At 42.2% G+C, this 25,609-nt stretch overlaps 1 protein-coding gene, 1 non-coding gene and 1 pseudogene across 4 annotated transcripts in view; all 3 read left to right on the top strand.

The window, feature by feature from the left end:
• Positions 1 to 3,268: 3,268 nt before the first annotated feature.
• LOC118677871 lies at positions 3,269 to 3,372 on the top strand. The gene has a single exon (XR_004974594.1). It is a non-coding gene; the product is annotated as a U6 spliceosomal RNA (small nuclear RNA).
• Positions 3,373 to 13,861: 10,489 nt separating this feature from the next.
• On the top strand, positions 13,862 to 14,657 carry LOC118676378 (annotated as a pseudogene).
• A 2,861-nt stretch (positions 14,658 to 17,518) lies between these two features.
• PIK3CA (phosphatidylinositol-4,5-bisphosphate 3-kinase catalytic subunit alpha) overlaps positions 17,519 to 25,609 on the top strand; it is a 78,321-nt gene continuing 70,230 nt past the window's right edge. For 2 of the 3 annotated variants that reach the window (XM_036347173.1, XM_036347174.1), the window contains exon 1: positions 17,521 to 17,788. The gene's annotated coding sequence lies outside the window, so the exon portion shown is untranslated. Of the gene's footprint in view, positions 17,789 to 25,609 lie in introns of all 3 variants that reach the window. The other variant, XM_036347171.1, reaches the window with a different exon arrangement.

Raw genomic sequence — 25,609 nt, 5'->3', positions numbered from 1 at the left:
GGGAAAAATTTCCCAGAATCAAAGGACATAGATCTCCAACTTTGTAAAAGAGCTCCCGTGCTGCCTAGTGAAACAGATGAAAAAAGTGACCCAAACCGAAACATAATAACACTAGAAATAAAGAGGAGTTTCTAGGAGCTTTCAGAGTGGAAAATTATTTCTTTAATTATAAACTTCCAAGAACCACCCATCTGGTATTCAAATTTAATACATTCTGGGGAGGGGGCTAAATTTCTTTATATGTATTAAGTTCCTCAGGTGTTTTTAAAGATTAGTCAAGTTCAGAAACCTTTGGTATAAAGTGTTCTGAGAGGAAAGTGAGATAAACATCTCTAAATTTAAGTATCACCTTTCTTTAAAATCATTGGACATATTTTTTAAATATTCTGCTATAAATAAATCCACTTTTATTTTTCGTGGGTGGCAGAATTATCCTTATCTTATAGAATCATTGTGGAGAGAGGCGAAAAAGAGTTCTAAAGCACATGTAAAATTTCCCGCAGATATGTACACAAGGAATGGTAACCTGTTCTCTAGCAGCACCAAAGAATAAAAGGAAATGACTTAAACTACAGCAAAATAGGCTTAGGGTAAGGAAGTTTCCTGACATTGAGATTTGTTCAACACTAACATGGATTTCTAGGGATGCTAGGAAATAGTCATCTTGGGGAGTTTTTAGAAAATGTTTCATGTCTCTGAGTTTAGAGGACAAGCTGAAGGAAAGAAGATGGGGTTGGGAAGACTGAACATGTTTTCATTTCGTAAGTTCTTGTTGAGCTAGAGCTAAGTGCCTGGCACTGTGGCAGGTGCTGGGTATTTTAAGATAGCATTTTTAAGTTTATTTGATCATGGAATACTTTGCAAATGAAAGTGTGTGAATAGATATCCATCAAGAGGAACTGCTAGAACAGCATGGATGGACCTGGAGAGCATTTTGCTAAGCAAAATAAGCCAGTCAGAGAAAGATAAATATCACATGATCTCACTCACTTGTGGAATATAATGAACAATATAAACTAATGAACAAAAACTGAACCAGAGTCATAGAAGCATCGAATAGACTGTCCAACCTGTGAGGGAAGGCTGGAGGTGAGGGGGTAAGAGATCAACCAAAGGACTTGTATGCATGCATATGAGCATAACCAATGGACATAGACGGGGGGCCGGGGGGAGAGGGCATGTGCTGGGGGTTGGAGGTGGCTGGGGAGAGGTCAATGGGGAAAAAGGAGACTTACATAATACATTAAACAATAGAGAACTTAAATTAAATATATATATGAACAACAAAAAGAGGAACTGCTAATATATGCTTATTTGCATAAAAACAAAATATTAAAAAGCCACATATTAATTGCTGCAAGATAATAGCAAATAATATTTATTAACAAAATGCATTAAACTTAGTAAAACAGCTCTCATCTCATTTGTTATAAGATACTAGAGGCCCGATGCATGAAATTTGTGCAAGGGGCTTGGCCCTCGCAGCCATGGCAGCTTGCCTCAGCCTTCGCAGTCCTGGCTTCGTCCGAAAGGACATCCAGAAAGTTGTTCGGCTGTCCAGTCTAATTAATATATTACGCTTTTATTATTATAGATAGTTTCTGTAGGTTAGAAGCCTGGGCACATAGCTAGGTTCCTTGCCCAGGGTCTTATAAGGCTGCAAACAAGGTATCAGATGAAACAAAGTTCTCTTCCAATCTCATGTGAGTTGTTGGCAGAAGTCAGTTCCTTGAGATTGTCTGATAGTAGTCTTTGTTTTCTTTCTACCTGTCAGCCTGGAACTGCTCTGATTTCCTAGTGGCTTCCCCTCGACCCTTGCCATAGGGCCTCCGCCTCCCGCAACACAGCAGTTCGCTGCATCTTCAAGACCAGCAGGAGAACATCTCTCAGATGCTTTACCTTCCCCTGAAGGACTCACCTAGTTAAGCAAGACTTAACCAGGGAACTCTCTCTAACTCAAAGTCAACCGATTAGCAATTTATTCATGGGAATAATACTCCACCATAGGTACTAGTACCACCCACACTCAATAGAAGAGGACTATACAAGTTGTGTACATCGTGGAGAGGAACCTTGAGGACCATCATAGAATTCAGCTTACCACAGACAGCCAAACCTTCATTTCAAGTTCTCAACCTTGTATCACATTAGAATCTCCTGAGGGACTATTAAATCCTATTCTCCAAATTATTGTTTAGTGGTTCTGAGGCAGGGCCGGAGGTGTTTTTATTTTGCTTTCTTATATTTAATCCTCACCCAAGGATATGTTTATTGATTTGAGAGAGAGAAAGAGAGAGAGAGAGAAACATCGGCCAATTGCCTCCCATACTCTCCCCCACCAGGGATCAATCCCACAATGTAGGTAAGTGCCCTGAGTGGGAATCAAACCTACAACATTTTGGTGTATGGGATGATGCTCAAACCAACTGAGCCACCCAGCCAGGGCTTTTTTTTGCTTTTACTGGTTTTGCTTTAATGGCTCTCTCGTGTAATTCCAATGGGCAAGCAGGGAAAACCACTGGAATAGAACAAAAACCTTTTTGGATTTTAAGATCTCAGCGAAGTTACTTCCCTAGCACCCTTTCTCAGGAAGTGACTAGAGAAGTACTCCTCTGAAATGAGGAAGTAGTCAAGGAAGAGAAAAGCACAAGATCTTGGAAACAAGGTCTCTAAAATAGGAAATGCAGAGGATGATGGGCAGTAGGAGCCCAGAATGTAACCAGACCAGACTGGAGCAGGAGGATAAAGGGTTCTGAGATAAGATTTCAGAGGATAAAAAAAAAAAGTATAATTAATGGATTATCTAATTATCTAATCAGACATATTGAGGGAAGAGAACAAGTATTACATATAACAATTGATATGCAATTGGAAAAAAAAGTAAGAATAGTTACATATAAAAATGACATATGTGAAAAATGATGCAATTATTTTCTTCAAGGAAAAGTAAAGCTTTCAAGACAGAACATGCACTACTTGGCTATGCAGTTAACAATATTAACACAGTAATAATGTAAATATTGATCTTTAACTGCAAATTATAATTATTCTGAGAATATAGGATGAGGGAAAATGTGTCTACATAAAAGAGTTAAATCAAGAAATTGTAAAATAGTGCTATAATACTAAGTCTTGAAATAACAAGAGAGTTTGTGTTTGCCTCTGAAAGTAAGATACAAGGAGTGAGAAACTACCCTTTTTTAATACAGTATTTTTATTATATTCTAACTCTACCCATATGTTACTGTGTTAAAAGTTAAAAATGAGAGCGCTTATGTCGGCAGCACGCATACTAAAATTAGAATGATATAGAGATTAGCATGGCTCCTGTGCAAGGATGACATGCAAACTCATGAAGCATTCCATATTTTTTTATTTTATTTTTTGTCAATCCTCATCCAAGGATATTTTTCCATTGACAGCATGGCTTATAATATGGAAAAACTTTAAATAATCTAATTGTCCATTGACTGGCATATCCTAAATTCATTTGTTTATTAAACAAACTAGAGGCCTGGTGCACAGATTCATGCACACTGAAAGTAAATTAATTAGAAGGTGGCTGGTGGGCAGGACTGGGCAAGACAGGCTGGACATGCCCTGGAGCCAACCTCCTGCCAACCTGGGGTGGTGCCAGGGCTCAAAGAGCATCAATGGAATGAGTGGGGTCCCTCCAGCAGGTGGGGTTCCTTGGCCTGGTCTGCGGGGATCGGGCCAAAATTGGCTCTCTGACATCTCCCGAGGAGTCCTGGAGTACAAGAGGGCTCTCTGCAAAGTTGCCATCACTCGGAAGCTCCTGCATTGAGCATCTGTCCCCTGATGGTCAGTGCGCATCATACCTACCGGCCTGTTGGCTGGTCACTTAAGCTTTTATATATATAGACTAGTGGCCCGGTGCACGAAATTTGTGCACATTAAAAGGGAATTAATTAGAGGAAATATTTTAATATTGCTATTTGCCCTTTCTCTAGAATAGAAGTGTCAGAGATGAAAGAAAATTAGTAAAATGTATATGAAAATCTCCCTCCTGTCAGAGTCTGGGGCGCACTGCAGGACCCAGAATCAAGTCCCCACCCATCTGCGCGCACCTCGAAATCACATGAGACACAGGCCCAGCCATCCTGGCCCCCCGTCAAGCCCTGCTGGGTTGGGGTCACAGCCTCAGGTCCCCTATCAAGCCCTGCTGGCCGGTCGGCCATTCTCAGGTCCCTCAGCCCAACGCTAAGGTGGGGCAGCGCCAACTCAGGTCACCTCGCCAGGCCTCAGGTCCCCTGGCTCCAGCGCAATGGCACAAGGGCATGAGGGTGTGATGACCATTTGCATAATAGCTCCTTATTGTATGGACTAGAGGCCTGATGCATGAAGATTTGTGCAAGAATGGGCCTTCCTTCCCCTGGCTGCTGGCACCACCTTCGCTCCAGCCGGAGCCTCCTTTCCACCTTCACTCCAGCCCAGAGCCGTCTTTCTGCCTTCCCATGCTGCCCAGAGGCCTGGAGTAGCTGGGGCAGCATGGAACGCCTGCGTTGTCACCATGGTGACAATACAAGCGTCCTGCCCCGCCCCACCCCCCAGCTGCTCGGCGCCTGCGCGAATGCATGCTGCCCACAGGCCTGCCATCTTTGTCAGGTTGACTTGTATACTCACTCCTGATTGGCTGTGGGGCGTCACAAAGGTATGGTCAATTTACATATTTGTCTATTATTAGTGTAGATATTTATTGAATGGCTGCTACGTGCCAAGCGCTGTTCTGAAAACTGGAGAAATAGCAGTTACTAATAGACAAAAATCCTTGCTTTCATGTAGCTTATTCTTATAGAAGGAAACATATCATAAAGAAGTATTTACTATGTTAGATAGTAATAAGAGCTATGGAGAAAAACAAAGGTGAAAAGGGAAAACAGGAGCCCTATGAGAGTGTGGATGTAATTTTTAAAAGGATGGTCAGGAACATCCATACTGACACTTAAAGACTTGAAAGAAGTAGGCAAGCCAAGTAAGAATAGGAGTTGAAGGTGGGAAGAAGAGTGTGCCAGAACTTCAAAATAAATAAACTAGGTCAACATGGATAGATTTCAAAAAAGATAATGTTGAGCCCAGCCATTGTGGCTCAGTGGCTGAGCATCGACCTATGAATCAGGAAGTCATGGTTGGATTCCGGTCAGGGCACGTGCCTGGGTTGCAGGCTCAGTCCCCAGTAGGGGGCATGCAGGAGGCAGCTAATCAGTGGTACTCTCTCCTCATGGATGTTTCTATCTCTCTCTTCTTACTTCCCCTCTGAAATCAATAAAAATATATTTTTTAAAAGATAAATGTTGAGTAAAAATGGCTATAAAGGAAAATGTAGCACATGACACTATTTTAAAAAGTAATTTTAGCCCTAGCCTGTTTGGCTCAGTGGATAGAGTGTTGGCCACGAACTGAGGGGTCCCAGGTTCTATTCCAGTCAAGGGCACATGCCCAGGTTGTGGGCTGGATCCCCAATAGGGAACCTGCAGGAGGCAGCCAATCAATGATTCTCTTTCATCATTGATGTTTCTATCTCTCTCTCCCTTTCCCTTCCTCTCTGAAATCAATAAAAATATATATTTTTTAAAAAGTAACTTTAGAAGTAGGTAGGTAAAAGTATGAAAAATGCAGGCAGGGAGCACCAAGATGGCGGCATAGGTAAACACCGGAGATTGCTGCCTCGCACAACCACTTCAAAAATACAACTAAAACACGGGACGGACATCACCCAGAACCACAGGAAGGCTGGCTGAGGGGAAATTCTACAACTAGAAGGAAAGAGAAAAGCATACCGAGACTCAGAGGAGGCGCAGTGCGGAAGTAAAATACTAAGGTGCGGAGGTGCATGCGGAGCGGGCTGGCAGCTGAGGGCGCGGTTGTCTGTTTCAATCGGGAGGGAGTCTCAGACTTTGAGCTCCAGATCTGGGAGAGTCTCTAAGGACCCAGACTCAAACGGGAGAAGCAGGACTGTCTGGCATCGGTCGGAACTCAAGGGCAGCTTTCTCTCCGAGGTTTGCAGCAGTTGCTGGGACACTGAGAGGCAGAGCCTCTGGGGACGGGACTGAGAGCAGCCATAACTGCTGACTCCGCCCGCCCTGTTGATCCCCTGGGACCCGCCCCACCCAAGCCCTGCACAGAGGCATTTGCTGGATAGCCTCAGGCAAAGGCTAGATTAGCACCTCCCTAGAGGACAGAAGTTCTCCCACTGCAGACACAGCTGATTCTCACAGCCAGTTGGCCTGGAGGTCAAATCCCCCACAGTGTTACCTACAACAATCAAGGCTTAACTACAAGACTGCACACAAAGACCACTAGGGGGTGCACCAAGAAAGCATAAAAAAATTCGGAGACAAAGAAACAGGACACAAATGTCAGAAATGAAGGATATAGAGTTCAAAACCACAGTTTTAAGGTCTCTCAGGAACTGTCTAGAAGCCGCCGATAAATTAGGATGGCACTCGAAAAGACTGGTGAGACCACCGATAAATATAGTGAGATCCTCAAGAAATCTAATGAGACCCTCGACGTTGTGAAAAAGAACCAACTAGAAATTAAGCATACAACTGACTGAAATAAAGAATATTATACAGACTCCCAACAGCAGACCAGAGGAGCGCAAGAATCAAGTCAAAGATTTGAAATGCGAAGAAGCAAAAAACACCCAACCGGAAAAGCAAAATGAAAAAAGAATCCAAAAATACGAAGATAGTGTAAGGAGCCTCTGGGACAGCTTCAAGCGTACCAACATCAGAATTATAGGGGTGCCAGAAGATGAGAGAGAGCAAGATATTGAAAACCTATTTGAAGAAATCATGACAGAAAACTTCCCCTACCTGGTGAAAGAAATAGACTTACAAGTCCAGGAAGCGCAGAGAACCCCAAACAAAAGGAATCCAAAGAGGACCACACCAAGACACATCATAATTAAAATGCCAAGAGCAAAGACAAAGAGAGAATCTTAAAAGCAGCAAGAGAAAGACAATCAGTTACCTACAAGGGAATACCCATACGACTGTCAGCTGATTTCTCAACAGAAACTTTGCAGGTCAGAAGGGAGTGGCAAGAAATATTCAAAGTGATGAATACCAAGAACCTACAACCAAGATTACTTTATCCAGCAAAGCTATCATTCAGAATTGAAGGTCAGATAAAGAGCTTCACAGATAAGGAAAAGCTAAAGGAGTTCATCACCACCAAACCAGTATTATATGAAATGCTGAAAGGTATTCTTTAAGAAGAGGAAGAAGAAGAAAAAGGTAAAGATACAAATTATGAACAACAAATATGCATCTATCAACAAGTGAATCTAAGAATCAAGTGAATAAATAATCTGATGAACAGAATGAACTGATTATTATAATAGAATCAGGGACATAGAAAGGGAATGGACTGACTATTCTTGGGGGGTGGGGGAAGGGGTGTGGGAGATGCGGGAAGAGACTGGACAAAAATCGTGCACCTATGGATGAGGACAGTGGGTGGGGAGTGAGGGCGGAGGGTGGGGTGGGAACTGGGAGGAGGGGAGTGATGGGGGGAAAAAAGAGGAACAAATGTAATAATTTGAACAATAAAGATTTAATTAAAAAAGAAGAAAAACGCAGGTAAAACTAAGAATAAAAAATATCAAATTAAAAATAGAGGCTGGTTGTGGGAAAGAGGGAATTGGAATGGGGCTTGGGTAGAGGGTCAAATGATATTTCAGTTTTATTGCAATGTTTTATTTATTATATAAAACAATAGATTTCATTCAAGCATAATAAACTGTTAAATATAATATGGGGGAGCATTCGAGATCTTGCTCCCTAGCATATATTGTCAGTTTGGCTCTAATAAACTCTTATAAAAATTTTCTACAGGTTTGGGCGTTTATGTTGAAGAAACTTCCAGAACCACTCTGTGAACCTGGACCAGGACTAAAATACAAGGAATGGCCCATTATGCCCCGCCAACTCCCTACTTCCTATCAGGTGAACTGGGGTGAGTTTCTCTTGGAATTTGGGGCCTCTCTGCTTTTAGTAGCAGGCCATGACTTTATTTGAGCTGTTTTTAGAAAATCCTCGGGGTGGATAAGGATTGAGATAACCCAGGGAAAGCAGAGAAGGAGGAGGAGGGGAGGAGGAGGAGGAGGAGGAGGAGGAGGAGGAGGAGGAGGAGGAGGAGGAGGAGGAGGAGGAGGAGGAGGAAAGGGAGGAATGGGTTGCTGCTCTTAATTTTGGTTTTTTAATTAGATAGCTGAGAATCTGAACAATACTTTTTGCTGGTCAAATGAGAGACTGAGCTTTTTTAGCTCTGAAAGAGAAAGGACATTTGCCTCTCCAACCCGAAAAGGCAATGGGGTGACAGCAGTGGTTCAGATCTCTGAATCCACAGATGGGCTCCAGGAGTCATCAGTGCAGCAGTGTAGCTGATCCCCGAGAAGCTGAGAAGCCGGTGGGAGGAGCCCTGGGGAGAAGAGCACCACATCCTAAAACAGGTTCACCTGCAGAGAGGGACCTTAGAAAGGGTTCCATTCCCTGGAAAGCATCCTGGTTCGGTGGCCACCAGTAAGCTCTCACTGGCCTTTGCTCAAGAATTCTTAGGTAACTAAAAGTCTTTGCGGATCTGCCTCAGAAACACTTCCTTTAGCGTGTAAAGCAGCCCTAGAAGGATACTCACCGAATTGGCTCATCTGGATATATGGACATAGAGCTGGTTTCCCCTAGTTTTTTTCAGTCTCGACAGATCTCATAAATACCATGAGAAATTGTGCCTCTGAGGCCAATAAGCCTCATGACAGTCAGCCTTCCATTAGTACTAAGATGGCCAGATGAGGATCCTTTGATACTTCTGAATTAATCTTATGGTTCAGCTGGTATGGCTCTGTGGTTGAGCGTCGACCCATGTACCAAGAGGTTGCTGGTTCAATTCCTGGTCAGGGCACTTGACCAGGTTGGGGGCTCGATCCTCAGTAGGGGGTATGCAGGAGGCAGCCTGTCAGTGTTTCTCTCTCATTGATGTTTTTATCTCTCTCTCCCTTCTCCCTCTTCCTTCCTCTCTCTCTAAAAATCAGTTAACAACATTTTAAAAATTAATTAATCTTTTGCATGCATAGTTATAAAAGCTGTCTATAAATTAGGCAGAAAGAATGGAAAGCATATTAATTGGTCTCTCAAATCTTTAAAAAGAGGATTTAGATAAATGGAGCAACCTATGATGTCCTATAGGTGTCATCCCAATTCTTTAGGTTATTAATAATGGCTGTCCTTATTTTTACTTGACTTATCAAGGATATATACAGATTGCAAATGCCTCCAAAACAAAATTTGGATCCAACTATTCTGTTTGTGTGTGTCTATGTATGCATGTATGATGTAAATGTTAGATAATTTTATTCCACTGGATGCTATTATTAAAATCAATTTAAAGGCAAGTGCTTACAAGGATTGAAAAAAATAAACTAACTCATGCTTTTCAAGTTCACATGATCTAAAGTTAATCCTTAGTAAATAAAACCTAGTTTAAGTTTGCTGGTTTAAGTAAAAGACATGTCTTTATTTTGCCTTTTATAAAAATAAGTCCATGTTAATAATTGACTTTTATGTCTGTGAGGTATGTTTCTAGAGGTTGTAAATGTCTTCATAGCTTAGCTGGTGTGGCTCAGTGGTTGAGTGTTGACTCAGGAACCAAGAGGTCACCGGTTGGATTCTTGGAAGGGACACATGCCTGGGTTGCTGGCTCGATCCCCAGTAGGGGGCGTGCAGGAGGCAGTTTATCAATGTTTCTCATAGATGTATCTATCTTTCTATCCTTCTCCCTTCCTCTCTTTCTAAAAATCAATAAAAATATATTTAAAAATAACTAAAATGTCTTCATAAAATTTCTAAACTAAAGAATGCAAATTGCTTACTTCTCAGTTTTCATTAGAAATTGAGGTTTTAAGAGTTAAACATCTCATTATACGTAGGATCAACTTTGAGGTGCTTCTGAAGGGTGTTTTAACGGTTAAAAACATCTCTATATGTAGAGCCCCTGGAACACCTCAAAAGATTTGAAATTGCATAGGAAACATTGTAAAACAAGTGATAAGCCCTGGCCAGGTGGCTCAGTTGGTTGGAGCATCGTTCCATGCACCAAAAAGTTGCAGGTTCAATCCCCAGTCAAGGCACATACTTGGGTTTTGGGTCCCATGCCCAGTTGGCGTGAGAACAGGAGACACCAATTGATATTTCTCTTTCACATTGATGTCTCTCTCTCTCTCTCCCTAAAAATCAATGAACATGTCCTCAGGTGAGGATATAAAAGTAAGTAATAAAAAAAAAACTAAATTAAACGAGCAAGTCGGGGCTATGGAAAACCCAAGATGGCCTTTTGGTTCTTCCTGGCTCCCTGACATCATCGCAGTGCATTTAAACTGGACTTATATAAAGGAACTTATTAGCTGACATTTTTGAAAAGAGGCATCTTACACTATTACCAAGGTTTGACAGAGTCACAACAAGAAAATGCCAAGTTGGTAACCACTTCCTTTCAGAGAGCTCACAGGAGACAAAGACTTTAAAGATCATTTATGCTGCCCCAAAGGGGACAGTGACACCATCTCTTCCCGGCCAACCTCTGTGAGGTTGTCTCAAGTAATTAGTATGGAGGGCTCAAAACTTAAACCTCCAGCACAAAATGAGAGAGAGAGAGAGAGAGAGAGAGAGAGAGAGAGAGAGAGAGAGAGAGAGAGAGAGAGAACAGGCACAGGAGATCCTGGGAGGGCTGCCACCTGGAGATTTTATTTATTGGAAAGGATATCAAATAAAAGACACTCTCCAACCTCATTAGGAGGGACCTTGTCAGGCTCATAACCTCAGACGGACATCTACCACTGTCCATAAACATCCAAGGCTCCTTGAGGACAAGAAGCCTCAGATACCAGACGTAGATAGCTATCCCAAGACATCAACAAGGCCTGAGTACCGATGGACTGATACTGAACTCAGAATCCATTTTGTTTGCCTTTAAAGATATTAGTTGTAATAACAACTATACTTACCCTTTGGATTTTTCTATGGTTACTGAACATGTATAAGATAACTATTAATATTCTTTTCATGGCTTATGTAAATGTTACACTAAATGCCAAATACAGAAAAATGAGACAGAAGGCTAAACTTGGATCATGATAGTTGACAGGATAGAAATGATTCAATGTTTTTTGCAATGAAGGCCATAAGACCTGACTGCCTTTCATTTGCCTTCCTTTCCCTTTTGGGAAAAAGTCAGCCTTAACTCAGATTCCATGGTTATAGTATTGCCCCATCCCCAATAGTCAACAACAGGATATCGACACTGACCTGTCCTAGGAATGAGCCTTCCTAGCTCTTTGAGAATACACTATCAGATCAAAATGTTGGTTCACCAAAGCATCCTTGAGATTGATTTATGAGCAAAATGGATAAATGTGGATGAAAATAATGGGTTCTATGGAAAGCAACCTCACAGGGTGATCTGATCATAAATTCCTAACAGGGAAAGTCATAGTAGGTAGTCATAACTTCTTTAGTGAAAGGTTTTAAGCCAGCCCTGTCTCTTGTTCTTGTGCATCTAGGTTAACACACCTTTGAAATACCTGAAGTAATACCTCTCAAAGGGGGTATTAACTCTCAAGAAAGCACATAATCTTGTTAATTATTCGGTAATCCAATCCCCAGCTCCAGGTACATTACCTCCTTATTTTCAAAAACATAAAACTGTTATTCTCTGGAGCATTTGAGATCTTACTCCCTGGCATGTCATCAGTTTGGCTCAAATAAACTCTTATAAAAGCTTTTAAAATAAATAAATATAATACATATACCAACTACAACATAAAGGTTAGTTAGTGGAGCGGGGGGGGGGGGGGGAAAGAGGGAAATAGAGGAACCTATATGGTAGTAAGGTGTCTCTCTACATTTACTTGAAGTGATGTAATATTAACACTCAGTACACTGTAAAAGTTTAGGTATGTATATTGTAAGCCATAGAGCAAATATAATTAAAAGAGAGAGAGCTAGCTATATCCAAAGGACAATATATACATTAAAATGTAATATTAAGAAATATTTAAACAATTCAAAAGAAGGCAGGAAAGTAAGAATAGAAAAAAAGCAAGGGAAATGAGGAAACAAATAATAAAATAATAGGCCTAAATCCAACCATATCAATAATTACATTAAATGTAAATCATCTAAACACTGCAATTAAAAGAGATGATCAGATTGGATTTTTTTAAAGACCTAACTATGTGTTGCCCAGAAGTAAACCATTTTAAATACAACATAAAAAGATGAATAAAAAGGCAGGAAAAGATATATCACAAAAAACTAATCAAAAGAAAGCTGGAATGTCTATATTAATGTGAGACAAAATAGATTGCAGAACAAAGACACCACAAGGGACAAGGAGAGATAGTACATAATGATAAAAGATCAATTCATCAAAAACATCATTCTAAATGTGTTAGTAACAGAGCTTCAAAACATATAAAGTGAAAGTACACAGACGTGAAAGAAGAGGCAAATCCACAATTATAATTGGAGCCTTCAATGCTCCTCTCCCAGAAACTATCGAATTAGTAGAGAAAACCAGTAAGAATATAGAAGACCTGGCAATGTTATTAACCAACTTGACACAATTGACCAAAAATGCACATTAAATGTTTTTTGGCTTTTGGGGTTTTTGTGTGTGTGTTTTTTAATAAGTGCACATAGGACATTCTGGGGCAAAACAAATCTTGACAAATTGAAAAAAAACTGAAACTTTAAAAGTATGTTTTCTTACCATAACAATTACAATGTGCTATAAAGTAGCTCACTCTGTTACCTTTTGGTATATTTTCACTGTTTAACTTGGCAACTTCATTCACCCAGAGTATATTGCTACATAACCAAGCTGACTTTGTTTCCAAATTACTTCCAAGATTAGTAGTGACTTAAGTGCTATTAGAGAATGTTTTGGTGCACAATACACATTTGACTATCAGTCATCATTTTCAATGGAAATAAATCCAAAAGGCAAGAAACTGTTAACATATCTGCAATGTGTTAGAATGGAACAATAATTTCATCTTGGACATTTAGAAAACTTAGGTGGCAATTCTTTAATTCTGAAGAATTCCATTTTTTTGCTTGATGTAAGATCTGAGAATTGCTATTTCAACTTTTCCTGTAAAACATTCTTCTTGTAGTCTCAGGACCTTGAGCAATGAGTTTTATCATAATAGTGCAAACACCTTTGAAAGCAAGATAAAGCACGTAATAAAGCAATGGTCAGCAAATAACCCAAATGCATCCACTGTGAATTGGGTAGTAAATGCTACTCCTGCACCAGTGACTAATCATATATTCAAGTAACAAGTATGGCATTGTCTGCTGACAAATGATTTCTTTTTTAATATATATTGTTATTGATTTCAGAGAGGAAAGGAGGAGAGATAGAAACATCAATGATGAGGGAGAATCACTGATCGGCTGCCTCCCACATGCCTCCTACTGGGGATGGAGACACGACCCAATCCGGGCATACGCCCGATGGAATGTGAACTGGACCTTCTAGTTCAAAGGTCCGATGTTCAACCACTGAGCCACACGGGCAGGGCTGACAAGTGATTTCTTAAAAGCAGATTATCATGTCCTAACATATGGTGACAGGAGAAGATGTGACTCTGGGTGGTGGGCGCACGGTGGAATATACAGAAACCCACATAGAAACCCAGCACTGAAGCCTGTATGTTCATGTTAACCAATGTCACCCCAATAAATTTAATAAAAACAATATTTAACAAAAAAGGCAGATTATCACATAAAAATCATAATATAATTAGCATCTTCTTATTAAAAATTATATTTTAGGGAGAGGCCGAGGTCATCATTGGATTTGAAATATTTAAAGTGGATATAAAACTGTTTCAGCAATGCAGACAATTAAGTGTGTTGTTGTGGGCGATGGTGCTGTTGGTAAAACATGTCTTCTGACATACTACACAGCAAACACATTTCCATCTGAGTATGTACCCACTGTTTTTGACAACTATGCAGTCACAGTTATGATTGGTGGAGAGCCATGTACTCGGACTTTTTGAAACTGCAGGGCAAGAGGATTGTGACAGATTATGACCGCTGAGTTATCCACAAACAGATGTATTTCTAGTCTGTTTTCCAGTGGTCTCTCCATCCTCATTTGAAAATGTGAAAGAAAAGTGGGTGCCTGGGATAACTCACCATTGTCCAAAGACTCTTTTCTTGCTTGTTGGGACCCAAATTGATCTCAGAGATGACCCCTCTCCGATTGAGAAACTTGCCAAGAACAAACAGAAACCTATCACTCCAGAGACTGCTGAAAAGCTGGCCCGTGACCTGAAGGCTGTCAGAGAGGAAGGGAGGATAGAAACATCAATGATGAGGGAGAATCACTGATTCTCTGCAGGCACGCACAGAAACTGCACTGTTTATGCACTCACAGAAAAAGGCCTAAAGACTGTATTTGACGAAGCAGTATTGGCTGGCCTGGAGCCTCCAGAACCGAAGAAGAGCCTCAGGTGTGTGCTGCCATGAACATCTCTCCAGAGCCCTTTCTGCACAGCTGGTTTCGGCATCATACTAAAAGCAATGTTTAAATCAAACTAAAGATTAAAAATTAAAATTCGTTTTTGCAATAATGACAAATGCCCTGTACCTACCCACATGCACTCGCGTGAAACAAGGCCCATAGATATGGCCCCTTTCCCCCTCTCAATACTAGTTAATTTTGAGTAATTGTGTATTGTCAGAAAAGTGATCAGTACTAGTGTTTGTTTTGTTTTTTGTTTTGTTTAAAAGCAAGGCATGCTTGTGATGAGCCTGTAACAGACTATTTCGGGTTGTTGAAGCTGTTCCCGGGTTCCACTCTGGAGAGTGAGCTGAGACATCTAGTGTTTTCTTTTCTTTTTCTTTTTTTTTTTTTTTTTGTGGTGGGAGTGGAGGGGTGTGTGTATGTGGAATTTGTTTTTATTTGGTCATTTTTTAAAAAATTCATTAACCATTGAACAGCCCTTTAGTTAGGTGAGGAGGATGGAGTGATTCCACTTTCCACATTCCACTTCCTAAATCTAGTTTAGAAAACATGTTCCCACTTAGGTGCTCTTAGGAAGGAGTATAGTCAATGCCTCATTTAGTAACATACTCCTTTTTGAAAGTTGCCTTTTCTCTCCACCCTTGAGTAGGTTCAGTATTGGATGAAACTCATGAAAGTGGGTGGCACCTGTCTTGCCCCTCCTCTTTTCTAGGATGCACTGGATACGGGACAGACTTTCAAGAAATTTGTTAGCCGTTTGCTGATTTTTTTTCTGAAGTTAATGTCTCACTTCCTTCACTGGTAAATGAAGACAAGTATTGCACCTTTTGAAATATATCAAATGGATTAAGTACATAATTTAAAAAAAACACATTTTTTTCCTTGTCAGTCATTGTCTTAAATGCTTAGCATAGATGTGCAGCTTAATAGTGTATGATATGGTGTTCCTAGAACACAGCTGAAGACCTGGTATATATGAGGATTGATAAAAGACAGGTGTCTGTGGGATGATTCACATCCTCTTCAAGTTATGAGGATGGAGGCCTGCTTCATGGAGAAGCTAGGGGTGGGGTGAAGGTGGGGAGAACATTTAACAATATGGGGACCAGTCAGGGGAATCCCCTCCTTTCTGTTTTGCATGAGGAACCCTAGAACAGCCAGGTGAAGCTCTAGTTTAATAAAAACCATGGAGAGAGTCTTATGAAGACTCTTCGTAAGTGTTAATAGGGATTTGATCAGCTTATTTTGTTTGCAGTTTCCAACATTGTTAAACACGTTTAGGTAATATTCTCCACCCTCCCCAAATCCTAATTCTTGTAGTTTCATTAGTGTTGAACCAATGCTTTCTCATGTCTCAATTCTTTGTATATGCATTCTTTTCAGATGTATTAAACAAACAAACAAAAAAAACCCCTCAAAAATTATATTTTAGAAGGAAAAATATACCTAGAAGAATTTTCCCCCACCAAGGACTACCTAGTAATCTCTCATGAGATTCTGCTTGGAAACACAACTTGGGAAATGCTGCCTTAAGGTTTACTTGGACTAGGAATTCCATGTTATCTATATGAATGCTCTGGAGTAACATAGTGTTCTGAAACGGAGGAAAACACTGGGTTGAGAAAAATATTTAGAAATATAGACCCTTGGAATGTGAGATGAAAACCAGAGCTTAAGAAAACACGAGAAATACAGAAACACCGCCGAATCCAACTAGGACCACCGAGAGGAATGGATCTCATTTACAACTGGGTTTGACTGTGTGGTGTCAGGGTGTAGCTCTGCTTGACAAGTCGGACCGTAACATTTCTGGGGTGGATCCCTTTCCAGTCCCCCTCTTAAAATTCAAGGGAGAGCCAACGTTTGAGGACTCGCAGCACTGCTCCTATGCCTTTTCAATACAATGAAAGACCAGTAGGGGGAGAAATTCGGAGAAAACTGGGCCCTAAGCGGTAGGGATCTCAAAAGGCAACAGATCCCATGACAGGGCTCGGGAGCAAAAAGAGGCTTGTGTGGTATGCAGCACCAAAGCACCACCCCGAATCTCTGATCTACTGCCAGGATGGCTTTCCTCATGTCTCCGTGGGCACGACGCGAAAAAACCGCACGCCTTCCGAATAGTAGTCACAAGCACATCCTACAAGCTAATTCAAATTTGGGGGGGAAAAGGCGGGGGGGGGGGGCGGGAGCATTGCAAAAAAAGGTCTCCCCTGAGTCAGTCTTGCAGAGAGCTGTGGCAGTGCATTCCTTCCGGGATGGGCTACAACTTAACCTTTCGATGGCAGAAGGCAGGGCGTGCAGCAACGGTTTACGAAAGGCTTTCTTTCTAAGATCGAGAGCCACTTCTGGTTAGCCGCCGACACGCGGCGGTTAGCCACCGCGCCCCCTTCTCTCGCCCCCGAAGGAGGAAACCTCCCTTCCTCTACGGGCATAACGTGAATGAACTCACTCCCTGGCTCGCGGTACCCGCCTTTCTTTCTCCCTACCCCAGCCCGCCTGATGCTCGAGGAAAGCGATCTGCGACACGCGCGCCGTCCGAGGATGACACACCACCTCACCCCTGCAAAAGGCGTCGCGCCCCACCCGCGCGCGCCCCACCCGCGCGCGCCAGCCAAACAGCCCCAACGCCGCCCCCAACTCCGGGCGGAAAAGCGCGGCGCAGCCGCACCCGCGCGCTGTCACCCGAGGTGCCCACTTCCCCCTCCCGGCCTCAGCACTTTCACTTCCTCCCCTGCGCATCTGCTTCCGGGGCACGGAGGCCCCGCCCCTCCTCGGCTCCAACCCTCCTCAGCCCGAGGAGGGGGGAGGCCAGGGGGTGGGGATGAGCTCGTTGTTTGTTTACACGATGTGAGCGGAAAAGGAGACCAATAAAGTTTATTCTGGAAACAAAAGGGGAAAAAAAACAGGGGTGACAGAGAAAGGAGACGGGGGCGGGGGCGTGTGGCGGGGGCTCGCCCGGAGAGGCAACGAGAAGGAGAAAGCGGCAGTTCCGGTGCCGCCGCCGCGGCCGCTGAGGTCTCGGGCTGCTGCCGCCGCGGCTGCTGGGGCTGGGGCGGCCGGCGAGGCAGGGCTCGGGCCCGGCCGGGCAGCTCCGGAGCGGCGGGGGAGAGGGGCCCGGAGGCGGGGGCCGCGCCGCCGGCTCTCCTCTCCCTCGGCGCCGCCGCCGCCGCCGCCCGCGGGGCTGGGACCCGATGCGGCTGGAGCCGCGGAAGCTGGAGCAGCTCCGAGCGTGAGTAGAGCGCGGACCTGCCGGGCGCGGGCGCCGTGGGGATGGGGACCGGGTGGGAGCCGGGGACTCTCGGGCGCGCCCGCCGCGCTGGGCGGGGGCCGCCCCTGCTTGTCGGCCGCCGCGAGTTCGCCCGCGATCGCCGCTCCCCCTGCCTGGCCTGCCACTGGCCTCACCCAGATGCAGACACCGGGGCTCCCTCTTTTCTCCCCGCCGCCGCTGCCTCACTCCTTGTTTCCTTCCTCTCCCATTTTTGGTGATGGGGCGGCTGGGAACTGAGGAAGTGCGCCCAGGGCCGCCGCCCCGGGCCCGGGAGCTCGGTCCCCCTCGCCCTTGCACGCCCACCCGGCCTGCGGGTGGCGGGGCTGCCGCGAGTCCCGGGGCGGGTGGGACCCCGGGCGGGACCCCGGCGCGGAGCCGCGAGCTGGTCCGAAGGGGCTGTCAAACCTGCGGACTTACGGCCCCGCCAGCCCGCGACCCTGCGTTCGCCTCGTCCAGGTTTAAATCGCCCGGCTGGGGCTCAAAGGAACACCGCACCCCCACCCCGCAGCTCCCCTCCCACCCTTCCTCCCGAGGTTGTTTCTTTCTTTCTTTTTCCCCCCCCTTTTGACCGTGACAATCGAACGTGCGGATCTTTTCATTCATAGACCTGAGTGAGACATTGTCTCGTGGTTGGTGTCTTCACCAAGTCTCTGCTGTGATGCTGGTTTCGTAACTCCGAAGTGGTTCGGGGCGACGGGGCGACGGGGCAGCGCGGGTGACCGCGGCCCCGGAGGGTTATTTTAGGATGCTGAAGGCACCGTGGTGGTGGCGGCTGGCTCCTAGACTTGGGAATCGAAAGCGACTTTCTTAGATGTCAATAACTGGAGAGCTGTTTACATAGCTCCCTGCAGGGAAAGGGGGCGCAATAAGGGGAAGCGTGTGGAAAACAGCCGGCACATTCTTTAATGAAACCGAGCTGTGATTTCGGGTTTTTTTTTGGGGGGGGGGGGTGAGGGCGGGGGTGAAGCTTCCTCATTTTAGCGCTGCGCCTTTGTGCACATGCAGAACATGGGCTGGTGTAATGTTTTGGGTCGTAGTTTGAGAAGCCTGGGAGAACCCCTAGAAAACTTGGGTAGGTGAACTCCTGGTAACTCAAGTCGGGTGTTTTCTACGGCTGCATGGGAACCACTGCGGGCGGTACTGGTCGCCTGTTTTCCTGCTTAGAAAGTCGATTCTCTGGTTATCTGCTTACATTAGTGCACTGTGCACAATTTATGTGCTGGATTGCCTGTTAAGAAAAGACCTGGGAATACTTAGGATACCATGTTGCCAACTGAATTTGGATGAATTAGAACACAAGCAACGACGGCATTGGAATCTGTTAATATGTCTGTGTGTTCAAGTTTTAAGTTTGTTGTTTTTTTTTTTAACTGAACTATTGAATTCTGGTTGACAGCCTAGCTCTCTATCTGAACATCACATGTTCTGGAAAATTTTAAATATCAGATAAACTGTTCTGCAGTGTCATTTTTATCTGAAGATGATCCAGTGATGTGTGTGTGTATGTGTGTTGGGTTTTTTGTTTGTTTTTTCGTTTTCTCAGTTTGTGTTTTGAGATAAAATTAAATAAAATTTCATCAATAAGTTTTTTCAGAAGTTTATCATTGACTGAGTATACAGTTTGAAAGGCATTGCTATCAGTTTTAGTTGAAGAATTAAAAATGAACCACATTTACATGCAGAACAGTGTTTTTATATATCTAATTTTTTAAAATTATAAGTAAATTGGATATAGCATTAAAGAGATGTTGCTAAATATAAATACTGTACTTAAACTGAAAAATTACATCAAAGTGTATATTCTCGTGGGGCTAGGTATACATAAAAAGGAGACTGTAAAAGAGCAGTGGCTTTGCCTGGTTTTGTATGTGGCACAGTCCTCTTGGAGGCAGAGCTTCCTTCCTGTCAGGATAAGATCCTCTCCATCCCAAATAAGTATTCCCTTTAAAAAAAACGAAACACACACAAAAAATCTAAACTTATAAATAAAATACTTATATAATAATGTAGATCATAATAACTTTTTTCCTAAAACAGTTTACTTTGTGTGTGACTTCCCTTGTTAGTACCCTTTATTGAATAAAGATTTTTAAACATTCATAGTACCATTTAAAAAAGACTTTTGCTTTGTTGATTTGTTTATTTGAAGAGCTAACTTAATCCCATTTGATCTCTTTAGCAACTAGAGTAGCATTAAAGAATCAATTCTTTATTTTATTATTTAGCATCTTGATTGCCAACGTTAAGGTTGCTTCTTTAAATGAAGCATCATAAATTATTTCATCTCTGGTGAAAATATTTATGATCTTAAAAATTGGGCAACTTTAGCAGCCTAAATCTTGTAGTATCATGGTTTATATTTTACTAGCACAGTTATCAAGCTGTTTTCTTAAGTATTATTTATCCTGAGCTATACAACCATCCCATAAGTAAGGCAGTATTACTATCTCTGAGAAATGATATTTTAATCTAAGGCCAGACAGGTGTCAAAATGACAGACTAATTGATAAAAACCAATGTTTTGTGATTCCTTTTACTATATCATACCACTTCTAACCTGCTTCTTAATAGATAAAGAAACTAGGGACCCACAGAAGTTTAGTTAAGATAATCTTTTATTTGCAATATATTTCTAATTCCCTGTATAGCTTAAACAGTGGTTTTTAATCCTAGCTGGTTATTAGAATCATCTGGTTACCTTTTGAAAAATACCAGTGTCAGAGTCTCATTCCCAGAAATTCTGATTTAATTGGTTTAAGATGGAGCCCAGACATCTGTTTTGTTTGTTTACTTTTAAAGTTCCCCAGATAATTCTAATAGACAAGATTGTAAAGTCCTTGCTTTCAAGGAGCTGTATGATTTGGTCCTTATCTCTCTAGGTACATTTCTCCTCCCTTCTACAGCTCCTCCTGAAGTATATGTACACTCCATACCCCATCCTTAACTAGCTGACTCCTACTCATCTTTCATTATCACCTCCTTTGAAAAGTCTAGTCTGGGTTAGGTGTCCCTGCTTCCTGTTCCCATAGCAGCTGTACTCTCACCATCATAGCATTGACTCACTGCATTATAATTGCCTATTTGTCTGTACCCTCAACCAGGATGTGAATTCCAAGAGGATAGGGACCCCGTTTATCTCACATACAGTTGTGTTCTTACTGCCATGCACAGTAGCCAGTATAAAATAGGCACGTTATTAACTGAATAAACAAGCGTATTGGCAGCTGAATTTACAATATGTAATAATTTATAAACACTAAATTTTTATTCTTGCCAAACACATTTAATAATTGTGGTCACTAAAAATGTACATCCTTGAACTTGTCACACATACAAATTTCATTTGGAGATGCGATGTTATAAATTACATGCAAATTATATCAAGAATGACACTCACTTTAGCTGGTTTGACTCAGTGGATGATCTGGAGCGTCAGCCTGCGGACTGACGGTCCCTGGTTCAATTCTAATCAAGGGCACATGCCCGGGTTTCGGGCTCCATCCCCCGTAGGGGGTCCTGTGCAGGAGGCAGCCGATCAATGATTTTTTCTCATCATTGATGTTTCTATCTCTCTCTCCCTTTCCCTTCCTCTTCGAAATCAATAAAAATGTACATATACTATATATATTTTGAGGGGAGGAGAGAATTACACACACACACACACACACACACACACACTCACACTCACACTCATACTCATGTGCGCAGAAATAAAGAGCGTTATCCACTAACTGCACTGGAAATCAGGATACTTGAATTCAAATCCCGGTTTCACCGTAAGTGTTATGTACTTAGGCAAGTCTCATGATCTTTGGACCTCAGTTTTCTCATCTGTAACACAAAAGAATTGTACTAATGTTTTATGTAGTACTAGTGTTTTAGCCTTAAAACCCTGTGAGTACTAAAAATATTGGCTTTGGAATCTGAAGCTCCTTGATTCAAAGTCTGGCTCTTACAGTTAGTGGCAGGATTACTTTGCACAGATGTCCTGCCTGCTTCATGGGAGTACTTGCTACTCGATAGAGCTGTTGTTTTTTGAATTAAATGAGATATATAGATCCAAGAGAGTTTTTATCCTGGATCAGGTGTTTTAATAAAGGTTCATTTCCATTCCCCTTCAGAGGTATTAGAGCTAATGAATGAACTTAGCTGAGATAACATACTCGGTTTGTGTAATAAATCCTATTTTCCACTTTGCTGACTGCTAGTGTTACAGGTGTGACTAGGGAGAGGCCAAAAACCTCTCTGGCTTTTAGTTTCATTTTATTAGAATCCCATTCCATTGTCAAACACCAAGGTGTTAGTCAACCTGCCTGGGAAATAATTATGCCTAGAAGTTACCTTACACACAACGTAATAATATCTCTGCTGAAGTTTCTTGATATCTTGATAATTTTTGTATAAATTATATTGACTTGCCTCAGTTTGTTCTCAAGTTTATGTTTAAAGGACATCTTTTTAACAATCCTTTTTTGGGAAAAATACTATAATAAAAATTAAAAACTGTGGGTAAGAGAAACCGAAGTATTAGGGTATAAATAAGAAATGTGAGGCAAAACTGAAGTCTGAGTATTCAACTTGAAGGCTTGAGAGTTCCATCATTCTAAAGATGACTCAAACTTAGATATACTGATATGTATCTTATTCACATTTAATCCTTTATTATATGAATCAACTGATCCTGATTGAGAAAGTTTTAGGTGTTCTTTCTCCTCTCCCTAATTATACAGTTTGGGGAGTTTAAAGTTAAAATGCTTCAGCCCTGGCCAGGTAGCTCAGTTGGTTAGAGAATCATCCTCGTATGCTGAAGGTTGCAGGTTCAGTCCTGGCCAGGGCACATACAAGAAATAACCAATAAATGCATAAATAAGTGGAACAACAAATCGATGTTTTTCTCTCTCCCTTTCTCTCTCTCTCTAAAATCAGTCAATTAAGAAATTAAAGTTAAAATGCTTCAATAAAGAGTTTGTAAGTTGCTAATAAAAATAGTAGCTTAGAACTTTTCCTTCAAGTTTAATATTTTTTAAAAATGAAGCTGTGTAGAGCTCTGATCTGGATGGCTGAGAAACTTAATTCCAATACCAAACTGCTACTTTGTATTTGTGTATGGGGGAGAGGAGGAAGATTGTATCACATCTTTGCCTCTTTTTCTGTATTGACACAATAGGAATTGTAATATGTTGTTTGTCAAGTAACTCGTATAATTAATTAATGAGATAATTTAAATGATCCTAAAGTGCATAAAATTATTTAAGAAATAATATATATATGGGAGAACCAAGATGGCGGCATAGGTTAACGCCGGAGTTTGCTGCCTTGAACAACTACTTCAAAAGTGAAACCAAAAAACGGAAGGGACATCACCCAGAACCACAGGAACACTGGCTGAGTGGAAGTCCTACAACTAGGAGGAAAGAGAAACGCATACGGACACTCAGAGGAGGCACAGTGCTGAAGTCAAATTCTGAGGTGCGGAGTGCGCGGAGCGGGCTGGCGGCGGAGGGCTCGGTTGGCGTTTTCAAACAGGAGGTAGTCGCAGACTCTGAGCTCCAGATCCGGGCGAGTCTTTAGGGACCCATACTCAAACGGGAGAAGCGGGACTGTCTGGCTTCGGTCAGAGCGAGTGCAGCTTTCTCTCTGAGCTTTGCAGCGGGTGCTGGGACTCAGAGAGGCAGAGCCCCTGGGGACAGGACTGAGAGCCGCCATAACTGCTCTCTCCGGCCCACCCTGTTGATCCTGTGCGACCCGCCCCGCCCAAGCCCTGCACACAGGCATTTGCCGGATAGCCTCAGGCAAAGGCTAGATTAGCACCTCCCTAGAGGACAGAAGTTCTCTCACTGCTGACACAGCTGATTCTCACAGCCACTTGGCCTGGAGGTCAAACCCTCCCTGGAATTAGCTACAACAATCAAGATTTAACTATAAGACTGCGAACAAAGACCACTAGGGGGTGCACCAAGGAAGCATAACAAAATGCGGAGACAAAGAAACAGGACAAAATTGTCAATGGAAGATATAGAGTTCAGAACCACACTTCTAAGGTCTCTCAAGAACTGTTTAGAAGCCGCCGATAAACTTAATGAGATCTACAAGAAAACTAATAAGACCCTCGATCTTATATTGGGGAACCAACTAGAAATTAAGCATACACGGACTGAAATAACGAATATTATACAGACTCCCGACAGCAGACCAGAGGAGCACAAGAATCAAGTCAATGATTTGAAATGCGAGGAAGCAAAAAACACCCAACCGGAAAAGCAAAATGAAAAAAGAATCCAAAAATGTGAGGATAGTGTAAGGAGCCTCTGGGACAGCTTCAAGCGTACCAACATCAGAATTATAGGGGTGCCAGAAGATGAGAGAGAGCAAGATATTGAAAACCTATTTGAAGAAATAATGACAGAAAACTTCCCCCACCTGGTGAAAGAAATGGACTTACAGGTCCAAGAAGCGCGGAGAACCCCAAACAAAAGGAATCCAAAGAGGACCACACCAAGACACATCATAATTAAAATGCCAAGAGCAAAAGACAAAGAGAAAATCTTAAAAGCAGCAAGAGAAAGAAACTCAGTTACATACAAGGGAATACCCATACGACTGTCAGCTGATTTCTCAACAGAAACTTTGCAGGCCAGAAGGGAGTGGCAAGAAATATTCAGGGACATAGAAAGGGAATGGACTGACTATTCCTGGGGGGGGAAGGGGTGTGGGAGATGCGGGAAGAGACTGGACAAAAATCGTGCACCTATGGATGAGGACAGTGGGTGGGGAGTGAGGGCAGAGGGTGGGGCGGGAACTGGGAGGAGGGGAGTTATGGGGGGAAAAAAAAGAGGAACAAATGTAATAATCTGAACAATAAAGATTTAATTAAAAAAAAAAAAAAAAGAAATAATATATATATGATCATCATTATTTTAAATTTATATCTAATATAAGAATAACATATTTCGTATTTGGCCTGAAAATTAAATATTCATTTCTTCTGTATCATTTTAGTAGTTAGCTTGAAAATTTATCTAAATTACACTCATTTATAAGAGGTTAAGTTTCAGTAATTTTTAGCATATAATTGCAATTGTTAACAAAGGAATCTGTATCAGGGGCAGCATTGCCATTTGAAATAAACGTGGGATTTAAAAAAGAGTAAGAATTCTTACAAACCAGGTTTACCTGGTACACTTATGAGTTTAAATATTTGTGTAATGGAAACCAAAGAAGTCAGTGTTGCAATGTGAAAAAAGCTGCATTAGGACAGAATCATTCTGCTCTGATCACTTCTCCCTTGCCTAACTCACCAGGAGTTAATGAGACTCAGTGGAGATATATATCTTATAAGGCACTATAAATATCTAAGGCAATATTATGAAGATAATTTTAAGCATAAATTTTTTTACAGGAGGAGGCTGTGTTTGTATTCAATATTTTTAAATGTGTTTTTATTTATTTTAGAGGGAATAGAAGGGAGAGGGAGGAAGGGAGGGAGAGAAACATAAATCTGCTGCCTTCTGCATGGCCCTCCTGGGGATCAAGTCCAAAAACCAGGCATGTGCCCTGTCTAAGAATCAAACTAGCGGCCTTTGGTGCATGGGACAACACTCAACCAACTGAGTCACACCAGCAGGGCTCTATTCATTCTTATTTCCTCAGCATGAGCCCAAAAGTAGGTGATCAGTAAGCATTGATGTTTTTGGAGTACAATCGTAATTGAGTATCCAAATACGTTTCTGTTATTTACTACCTATATCCTTTAAACTATCTGAAAAGCAGGTAAATTTCTGT

This window comes from Myotis myotis, unplaced genomic scaffold (assembly GCF_014108235.1).
Source record: "Myotis myotis isolate mMyoMyo1 unplaced genomic scaffold, mMyoMyo1.p scaffold_m19_p_2, whole genome shotgun sequence".
Classification (NCBI taxonomy): Eukaryota; Metazoa; Chordata; class Mammalia; order Chiroptera; family Vespertilionidae; genus Myotis; species Myotis myotis.
This window is presented reverse-complemented; position numbering and strand designations above follow the sequence as displayed.